At 35.8% G+C, this 8,279-nt stretch overlaps 1 pseudogene; it reads right to left on the reverse strand.

Annotated features, from left to right (window-relative positions):
* Nucleotides 1-1,202: 1,202 nt before the first annotated feature.
* On the reverse strand, nt 1,203-2,113 carry LOC112914581 (protein SET-like; annotated as a pseudogene).
* Nucleotides 2,114-8,279: the final 6,166 nt, after the last annotated feature.

Raw genomic sequence — 8,279 nt, forward strand, 5'->3', positions numbered from 1 at the left:
TTGAATAATTGTTAATATTATTTTGGGTAATAAATACCTTAAAAATACTCAGAATAAAATGCATCAGAATATCAGGATTAAAAAAGGCAAAAATTTAGAGTCTAGTTTACACCCAGCCTAGCAATTTTATAGATAAATAATGAGGCCACCCATGATAAGCACTGAATGTTGTATATAAGTGATGAATCACTAAATTCTTTTTTTGTGTGTACACATTTAGTTTTATTGTAGCAAAGCAACTTGTACACTTTTAACTTTTAACGTTTAAAACTGAGCATCTTTCCAGTGAAACAAAAAGAAAATTTAAAAATAAACAGGAACAGGGATCCCTGGGTGGCGCAGTGGTTCGGCGCCTGCCTTTGGCCCAGGGCGCGATCCTGGAGACCCGGGATCGAATCCCAAGTCGGGCTCCCGGTGCATGGAGCCTGCTTCTCCCTCTGCCTATGTCTCTGCCTCTCTCTCTCTCTCTCTCTTTAACTATCATAAATAAAAAAATAAAAAATAAAAAAAATAAACAGGAACAAAATTACAATAGAGAATGTCAATTCCAAATAAGATCCTACAGGTTCTGCTGATTCTCCCATCGAGTGGCAGGGCTCAAGTCATCATTAGGAGAGTTTTATTTTAAAAGTGTCATCTTAAACTGCAAGGATGTCCATTAAACACAATTAAACATGCCAAAGGAGAAGCCATGTTGTCAAAATGCCCACTTAACCCACCCAAACATCTCAAACCCACCCTTTGCTGACCTTCTATAGCCTCATTTTTTAAAATTTTTTTTTCTTTTTTTAAACAAGAGAAAGTAGACAGGTACATGTTGGTAAATGCTAACTGTCCATATTCACATAGAGACACAGTGTAATCTCTGAGCCCAATATACAGAGAAAGGAGGAAAAAAGCTAGAATTCTATGCACTACTAAACAGGGACCTAGCATCCTCCAGCTTCCAGCAGAGCTAAGAGAGCAGAAGTTTTCTTTTTTCGCACAGAGCATGGTGGTGTTGATTCCATAAAGTTTTTGTTGAGACAGGAAGTAATAAAAATGAATTTGGAACAGAAAGGGGTAGAGATTCTTTTCCCGCTGTATTCTGCTCAAGGTTTTTCCCCTCAAAATAAGTTGAGAACAATGGTATAAAGGGAGAAAAAAGAGACTTCCAAAAAGGGCAAATGAGCACAAGAGGAGGGGGGAAAAAAGAGGCACAACTTGCTCCCAGGGACTGGAGAAAATTAAAAAAAGCAAGGTTGGAATCCATCAGTGTTCCATTAGTCATCTTCTCCTTCATCCTCCTCTCCTTCCTCCCCCTCATCATCATCGTCATCTTCTCCACCTACATCCTCATCTTCTTCAATATCTTCCAATCCTTCATCATCATCATCATCTCCTTCTTCTCCTTCTCCTTCTTCATCATCCATATCAGGAACCAAGTATCACTGTAAGGGATTTGGCCAAATATCATCTTTGATGACCTCTCCTAACTCATCTGCACCTGCATCAGAATGGTCAGTAAACCAGGAAAGAAGCTCTCTGGTTCCTCGTGCTGCTTCTTCCTGCTGGCTTTATTCTGCGTTTGACTTGAACGTTATATCAAATCCTTTCCAGATTTCCATTTGATTTCAGTGGACTTTGAAGATGGATCACCACTCTCATTCAGATGAAATTCTTTATTTTTGAAGTAAGGGTTTTCATCAAAATAAAAATCTATTCTGTAACCTGATTTAATATCTTCAAATTCTGTCACTTCGACTCTTGTCAAATAATGCAGCGCCTCTTCATCCTTCTCCCCCAGCAGTGCAGACACTTGTGGATGGTTGACAAATGTTGTTACCCCAAAATTGGGGATTTTGGCGATCAATTCCGGCCTCTTCTGAAAAAATGGTTGGCAGAGTTTGTTATATTTCTGTTCTACTTTCAAAATCTCACTGGCTTGTTCATTAAGTCTGTCTATTTCATTTTGTACTTCATCAATATGTTCTATTGCTTCTTGCTGTTCTTCTTCTCCCTTTGGCAAATGCTGAGGGGTCGATATCCCCTCCGGCTTGGGGCCAGGAGGCAGCCCCGGTTTCTTCATTTGAGGTGCGAGTGAGGAAACTCCACGAAACCGGGAGAGGGGCATGTCAGGAAGAAGTTCCAATTACTTGAATCACTAAATTCTACACCTAAAATAATATTGCACTGTATGTTAACTGGAATTTAAATAAAAACTTGAAACCAAAATAATAAAAAAAACCCACAATGAGTTATCTCTTTATACCTGTTAGACTGTCTAAAATCAAAAAGACAAAAAAAAAGCCTTAGTGAGGATGTAATGAAAAAGGAACCCTCTTGCACTTTTGGTGGGAATGCAAACTGATACAGCCACTGTGGTAAAACAGTGTGGAGGTCCCTCAAAAAATTAAAAAAAGAACTACCATATGATCCAGTAATTCCACTACCAGGTATTTACAGAAAGAAAACCAAAATACTAATTTGAAAAGATACATGGCACCCCTATATTTACTGCATTTTTACAATACCCAAATTATGGAAGCGTTAAGAGTATCATGTTAAGTGACGTAAACTAGAGAAGGACAAACACCACATAGTTTCATTTACATGCGGAATTTAAGAAACAACAAGCAAAGGGAAAAAAATGAGAGAGAGACAAATCAAGAAACAGACTCTCAATTATAGAGACAAACTTATGATCACTAAAGGAGAGGTGAGCGGAGTGATGGGTTAAAAAGATGGGGGTTAAGGAGTGCACTTATCCTGATGAGCTCTGGGTGATGAGTGGAACTGCTGAATAACTATATTGTACACCTGAAACTAATGTAATATTGCATGTTAACTAGCTGGAATTAAAATGAAAACTTCAGAAAAAGTTCTACCTGTATTGAAAAGCTTCTATTCATATGACCAAATCAAAATATGAAATTGTTAGGAAATATTCAGATTAATGAAAAAAAATAACCTGGTGTTTTGATGGGTGTGTCTTTTACATTTTTTATTCGTCCTAAACATTTTACATTCTTATGAAAATTAAAGATGTTTTTTTAACTCATGTATTTTATTAGCTTCTTTTATACAAAATTGATGGCATCTGATTCAGGATCTCAGGAAGCATGCACAGACGGATATAATATTACAATTTGGTGAGCTGCTATTTAAGAACCAAAAGGTCCCAATGGAAATACTGAGGGATCATGTAGTAATTACAGGAAGCTGCTATCACACCTAGCACTGGAGAACATAGAGAACGGTTTGAAATTATTAAAACTCTACAATTTGAAAGAGCATTCCTACTGAGATTCAGACTACTGAGGAGGGGGAAGTTGTGCTTGGCACGGGTACGTCTGAGGAGTGTGTTGGGGCTGATTCTGGTAGAGAAGGTGACTGGAATCAACTGTGTTGATGGCACTGATGGAGGAGTAGGCAAAGGGAAAGGAACGTGTTTCTTCCTTCTCCAGCATACCACTGTCCCTTTAGAGGCCTCAATCGGCAAAACCTCAACAAGAAGCCAGCATCATGAAGAAAAATATCAGAGGACATGTCTGAAACTGAGAGACAGGAGTTAATAAGCAGAAGAGATAGAAAGCAAGTAGTGATTTCTAACATTTATCAATTTTCAGGAGTTCATAATAGAATGTAAAGTACGTTGGAAAATAAAAAATTAAATCATATTAGTATTGTAGGTTGAGTTCCCTGAGAAGTAGAATCAGAGATGGCCTTTAACACACAAAATGTTAAGGAGCACACTTCAAATCAAAACTTGTTCAAGGGAGGAAAAGAAAATAGGAGAGGGTGGAGAGAAGCTGAGGAGATAACACCCTTAGCTAATTCCAGAGCGAGCACTGGAACTAGCATTATCCTTTGGTTGTCCCAAGTTGGGCCATGATGGGCACATCTTTAACCTCCCTAATTAGTCTGTCATTAAATGTGGTCTGTCTTCAGGAAGGATGTTACCTTATGCAATCTTTGCAACTAAGGCTATCCCTAAGAAGGCTGAAGGTTTCTGGCTGCCTGCCTACACTGCCCCAACAATTGAGGCAATAGTCTATCACTGGAGGATCTAAGTGATACCCTTAGTGTCCAAAAAGTCAGAATTAACCACTGAAGTTATTTGTAATTATTCCACCTATGCAAGAAATATAAGATTTAAATATGGCTAAAATAGTGGCTACATATAAAATGGTGGCAACACCAAAATCAGGATGAAGAGAAACTACATCACTCATGCATTGTTTGTAGGAATGTAAAACAGTGCAACCACAAAGGAAAATAGTATTTCCTCATAAAGCTTAACCTACAATTACTATATTATCCGGCAAATACACATTAGCACTTATCTCAGAGAAATAATAAGATGTTCAAAGAAAAACCTACAGCAACTTTATTTGTAGAAGCCAAAACCTGAAAATGCTCAGTTTAGATGGACCTCAACAGATGGATGGTTAAATAAATTGGTACAAGTAAACCATGTAATACTTGTCAGCAGCAACAACAAAATGAACTATTATTACACATACTCACATACATTAATCTCCAGGGACTTATGCTGAGTTTAAAAATGCCAATCCCAGAAGTTTACATACTGTATGATCCCATTTATGCAACCTTTTTGAAAGAAAAACATTTCAGAAATAGAGGACAGTTTAGCGCTTGCCAGTGGTTAGGGACCAAGGGCAGGAAGGTGTGAGAGGGGTAGATATAAAAATGCAACTCAAAGATCATTGTTGTCTTGGATCTGTTCAGTATCTTGACTGACAAAGGGCTACCTAAATCTATACAGGTGAAATTGTACAGAATTTATTACACACACACACACACATACATATGTGAATACAAGTAAATCTGGAGAATTTGAATGATTGGTGGATTACATCAATTCCAATATTCTGGTTGAGCTATTTTAAGTTTGCACAATGCTATCATTGGGGGGACAAAATGAATGAGGGATTTCCTTGCATTATTTCTTACTACTGTATGTGAATTTACAATTCTCTCAATAATAATTTCAATTTAAAATTTCTAACAGATACAGATAATAATGCTTATATTTAGACATGGGAAAAACCACTGTGAGGTGAGTAATCAGAAGAGGGAATAAAGAAGACATTAGATCTTAGGCATTAGGTCATTTGTTTTGTTTGATAGGCAGAAGCAGGAATGCACAATACACACTTGAGCACTATAGCAGGTATACACCATTATAATGATAGATTTTCTTCCCTACTTCTTGGATGAGGCCATGAACTCCTCCTGGAAGTCTGAGTCTTCTTTGCCTTATTCATCTTTGTACTACTCCTAGAATTTAGCCCTGTTATCTGCATACAGTTCCTGATAAGGAAGTCTTTGCTGATTAAATGTGTGATTTAATCAGTAAGCTTACTGATAGAGGAAAATATGTACAAATTATGGTATAAGAGATTGTAAAATGGTGAGGGACGCCTTGGTGGCCTTGTTGGTGAAGCATCTGGCCTTGGCTCAGGTCATGGTCCTGGTGTCCTGGGATTGAACTCCACGTGGGGCTCCCTGCTCAGTGGGGAACCTGCTTCTCCCTCTGCCCCTTCCCACTCACTGCTTGTGCAGTCTCTCATTCTCTCTCTCTCTCGCAAATAAATGAATAAAATCTTTTTTAGAAAAGTAAAAAAAGAAGACTAAAAATGGAGTATCTTTTACAGTTAGGAAAGTTAATAGAACTAGTATGAATGTAAAAAAAGTTTGTAGATTAGTAAAAATGCTGAAAATTAATTGAATTATATTTTGATTGATGAAGTAGGGGTTTCCTTTGGAGACTTTAGGATTTTAGGAAAAGGCTATACATTCTCTCTACATATATGCACAGAAAGAATAAATTCAGCATGCTTAGATTTGCTTTCCCTCAGTTGCTGATCTAAATGTATACCTTTATCATCCATACCAATTTCTAGGACTCTGGAAGCATTTTTCAATCCTCCTTCTCTGTTACCAAATATATCAGATTGGTGTACAATCTTATTGATATTACTTCCAAATTGTTTATCACAATCCCTACAGTCACTATTTTCATTTTGTTCTCATAAAGGGCTATAAGGAAATAAATAGAGAATATTGAATTGAATTCATGAATGATATCCAAAGTTAAAACGTTTTTCCCCAAACGTTGACATGTTCATATTTCTGGGATTGTGTTCTAAATGTGTGTCTAGTATTGAGAGTGATAGACTGATCACAAATTTTTGACTGGTGGGGATTTTAAGGAGATATTTCAAATGGATATGAGAAATCAGCAATGCTGATTTCCAGCCAGAGCCTCAAAACTAGATCAAGACAGTATTTAAAAACAACAACAACAAGAAAAACAAGTACCATATATCAAATGATTATCCAAATAAAATGATAGACAGCAGTCCCCAATTTTGAATACTGGTAATAAACTACATAGATTAAATGAAAACCTTTGAAAATGATTTAACAGACTCTATGATAAATCCTAAAAAAATTAACAAAATGCATGTTTTGATCTTAATAGAGGTTATGGAAATTACAGATCCCCTCTCCAGGTTAATATATATATACAAATATATATATAATCCATAATTTTCTCAAATATTATATCCTCCTAACTTTAAAAAACACCACGAAGCTTAAATATACTTTAAGCTGACTTAAATATACCATGTGTGGTCAAAGCTAAAAATGAAACTAATTGCTAGTTCTCCCTATTTATTTTAGAATAAGTTGACTGAGGTGTATTTACATTAATTGAAATGCATTATTTCAATATTTTATTTAATCATGAGAGACACAAAGAGAGAAAGAGGCAGAGACATAGGCAGAGGGAGGCTCCATGCAGGGAGCTCGATGTGGGACTTAAACCTGGGTCTCTAGGATCACGCCCTGGGCCAAAGACAGGCACTAAACCGCTGAGCCACCCAGGCATCCCAAAATGCAACCATTTTAGATGTACATTTCAACAAGCATTGACAAATTCATACACCTGTGTAACTACCACATTAAAATACAGAACATTCCCTTATCTCCAAAAGTTCCTTGAGTGTCATCACAATCAAACTCTCCACACCTCCATCTCCAGGTAGCCATTCATATTTGTGTGGTTTTGTGTGTGTGTGTGTGTGTGTGTGTGTGTGTTTCACTATGGATAGGACTTATCTTTCCTAGAATTTCTTATAAATGAAATAATTCTATAAATACTATTTTATGTCTGGATTCTTGCACTCAGCATGTTTTGACATTCATCCATGTTATAACAATAAAAAGGAGGGGAGGGGTTTAAAGTCCAGGTCAATTAGGTGTCTATCATTAATTATATTTATAATTTAATTTATGTGTAAATAGAAGCCAAAAAACCCCAAACAGATGTTCAAATTTTCAGTTGTTACAAATTAATTTCAGCTGATACATACTTTTCAATAATGATTTAGTATCATCAAAACATTCTCGCTTTGCCTCCCCTTCCCCTGTCTACGTATTGTAACTATGTAAAAGAGAGAGTATCAAACTTAAAGTTTCGGACAAATAAAAAATATTAGGAGGCTTTATAATTTAATCAATGTATTTACTAAATATATAAGGCATTCCTTATCTGTTACATTCTAGATAATTCAGTGGCTCAAAATCTGTTCTTCAAATACATCATGAGTAATAGTTACTTAGCTTAATAAATATCTCATTGAAGTACACACAACTTTTCAATACAGAATATTTCAAAACATTAATATTAAAAAATAAGTAGCAATATCCTTAAAATTATTAATTATAAGCGAAAAATTGTAATCCATTCTTCATTGATTAAAATAATTTAATTACAAAGTAAAAGTGCCAATATAAATTAAATTTTTGATACATGAAAGTTAAGTAGCAACTAATATAATGAAAAATTAAGATACATTTTATATTTTAACACTACTGTCAATTCCTTAAAAATGACAACTTTCATCTTTTAAATATCAGAATAAGACATTTCAAGATTTCCTAAACTTTCAATGTGTTAAATTATCAATAAACATTATATATGTGGGACACCTGGGTGGCTCAGTGGTTGAGCCTCTGCCTTCGGCTAAGGGCTTGATCCTGGAGTCCAGGGATCAAGTCCCACATCGGACTCCCTGCAAAGAGCCTGCCTCTCTGTCTCTCATGAATAAATAAATAAAATCTTAAATATATATATATATGTGTGTGTGTGTGTGTGTGTATACATATATATATAGAGAGAGAGAGAAAGAGTGTGTGTGTATATATATATATATAGAGAGAGAGAGAGACGATAGGTAAATAAAAGATCTGTATTTCTCTTCTAG

Source organism: Vulpes vulpes, chromosome 5 (genome assembly GCF_048418805.1).
Source record: "Vulpes vulpes isolate BD-2025 chromosome 5, VulVul3, whole genome shotgun sequence".
NCBI classification, from domain to species: Eukaryota; Metazoa; Chordata; class Mammalia; order Carnivora; family Canidae; genus Vulpes; species Vulpes vulpes.